General features: G+C 33.0%; 1 pseudogene; it reads right to left on the bottom strand.

Annotated features, from left to right (window-relative positions):
• Positions 1 to 265: 265 nt before the first annotated feature.
• On the bottom strand, positions 266 to 381 carry LOC125096484 (uncharacterized; annotated as a pseudogene).
• Positions 382 to 2,863: the final 2,482 nt, after the last annotated feature.

Genomic DNA, 2,863 nt, shown 5'->3' with positions numbered 1-2,863 from the left:
AATCACATTAAACTTCCACCCAAATGCCAAAACACACCACTCAGCCAAGACAGGTTACTCTTCCAAACCCAAAGTCAATGAAACAGGGAGGTCATGTAATAATAGGCAGAAACGTAGCAGCCTGTAAAAGGGAAGGTAAAAATAGCTGGGAAAAATGAGTCCTACATATTGCTTCTGTTTAATTTAATAATAAAAGTGAGATTCTATTAAATATATTAGTTTAACAATGTCTTAATTACAAATAAAAAGTAACCTTAGAAAATCTGGAGGATATAAAAAATGTAAATAAGGAGCAAGCATTATGTATAAACTCAACATTTAGGTATAAACTGATAAGAACAGATACTACACTTGATCTTAGCCAAAAGGCTGAGAAGTGATTAACATTTAGGTATAGACTATTAATGTTTTATGTATCTCTATGAGTTAGTTCCAAGTATTATCAATTTTTCCAATGCTATTATTACTGGGTGAAAGAAAATTTTCTTTTAGCAAAGATGACTATATTTTTGTGTGGTATATTAAAATATATATACTTCAGGTGTGCAAAAATGTCTTGAAGTTTACTAATTTTTTTTCTACCTTGAGCCTTTTAAAGTACTATTTCTGTTCCTTTAAATCTGTCTATGGAAAGGGACTTTTAAATGACAGTTCATTTATTTTCTACATGAGTCATCCAATTAAAGGACCTTTACCAAGGTTGTTAGACTTTCAAATTTACATAATTTGACAGTTGGCTCATTTGATAGCCTTTACTTTAAGAATGTCATCTTGCTAGTTGTCTATTTTATTGTTTTAAAATTATGCTTATGCTGCTGAAGACTGCAGAAAGAATGACTCAAAAATCTTAGCCTGAATATGCTTAATTCATAGACCACAACTTTCTTGAGAGCCTTGTATGCCCAAAATCTATGATAAAGAGTAGGCACTGGATGTATTTTGAAAGGATACATTAATGAATCATGTGTCTCCCCAACCCATGCTCAAATTGATTAAAGAAAAATCCAGTTTCATACAAGTCACAGGCATGTTCTAGGGAATTTCTGACCTTTTCAACAAATATGATTTGAGAGCCTTCTATGTGACAGACACTCTGCTATACATCAGGGCTAAATTGATGAATAAGATAGTACCTCTGCTCTTGGCAACAAGGAACTTTCAGCTGGCTCTGGGCAAGAGCCATGAATGGACAGATATTAGCAATGTATCTTCAGATGCAACATTTAGACAGGTTAGGCTAACCCAGAGGTTCTCATTCTTGAATGCATATTAGAATAGCCTGTATGATTTTTAACAATATCAATACTTTGGCTGGCCTCACTTAATTCTAATTTAATTAGCTTGGTATAAGGATTGTACATAGATTGTTTTAAAAGCTCCTCAGGTAATTCTAATATACAACCTTGGTTCTGAATCATTAGTCTAATTTTTCTATACCTTGCTATTATGAATGTGGTGCTTGGACTAGCATCATTTCTATGGCATAAGAGGTTATTAGAAAGGTAGAATCCTAGGGCTCATCTCAAAATTAGTTTATCAGAAGCAATATTTTGGTAAGATCTTTCAGGTGATTTAGGTGTTTATTAAAATTTAATAAGTGCTGTGTTTAATATATAAGTTATTAAGACAAAATGATGTCTTGGGGACGGTTGAGAGAAATGAGTGGTATAATACCAAATATTCTTGGTAAGAGCACCAAGTATCCACAGTACATACTACAGATTGAATTCAATAATGATCATCAGCTAGATCTTATCTATAGACTTAACACATTTTATAAATATATTAATGTTGAAGCTGGTCAAAGGGGATTTCGAACATTTACTCAAAGAGTTTTAAGATATAGCTTATGAGGGCATGAAGGATATAAGTTGCACGAGGACAAATTCAAAATCTTCTTACTAAAGCTTAAAGATATGGGCATTTAAGTGTGTATTTAAAAGATAATCCAACTCATGCCTGGCAGAACCTTGAGGAGCAGAGAGAGTACTAAAGCTCTGATCAAAGATCTCAGATTTGATTTCTTCCTGCAGGAGTTCTGTTTGGCAAGACCTTTTAGAATATAGTGGAGTTGGCTTAAAACTGGGTTTGGTAAGAGAACTGTCTTGGTTATTTCTAATGTTTGAGTCTGTGTTTGTAGATTTTTTTTTTTTTTAACGCAATAACAAGTAAAGAGATTGAATCACTATTCAAAAACAAAAGAACAAAGAAAACCCAGGATGAGATGGCCTCATAGGCGAATCCAAACAAACATTTTAAAGAATACCACTTCTTCTCAAACCTCTCTAAAAAACGGATGAGGAGGGAACACTTCCAAACTTATTTTATGAGGCCAGCATCATACAGTACCCTACCAGACAAGGACCCTACAAGAAAAGAAAAATACAAGCCAGTGTTTCTGATGAACATAGATGCAAAAATACTCAATAGAATATAAGCAAACCAAAATAAAAAACATATTAAAAGGATCATATATGTGATGACCAAGCAGAATTTATTCCAAGGTTTAATGATGGTTCAAATTCTGCAAATCAGGCAATGTGATACACAGCATTAACAAAATAAAGGATAAAAATCATATGATCATGCCAATAGTTGTATAAGTATTTGACAAAATTCAACATCCGTTCATGAAAAAACTCTGAAGACTTCACAAGGAAGGTTTACATACCTCAACATAATGAAGTACAAATATATCCAGCCCACAGCTAACATCATATTCAATAGTGAAAAGTTCAAATATTTTCCTCTAAATTCAGGACCAAGATAAGGATGCAATTTCCTGCCACTTTTATTCAACATAGTATTGTAAGTCCTAGTGAGAGCAATTAGGCAAGAAAAATAAATAAATGACATGCATTCA

This window comes from Lutra lutra, chromosome 3 (assembly GCF_902655055.1).
Source record: "Lutra lutra chromosome 3, mLutLut1.2, whole genome shotgun sequence".
In the NCBI taxonomy this organism is placed as follows: Eukaryota; Metazoa; Chordata; class Mammalia; order Carnivora; family Mustelidae; genus Lutra; species Lutra lutra.
This window is presented reverse-complemented; position numbering and strand designations above follow the sequence as displayed.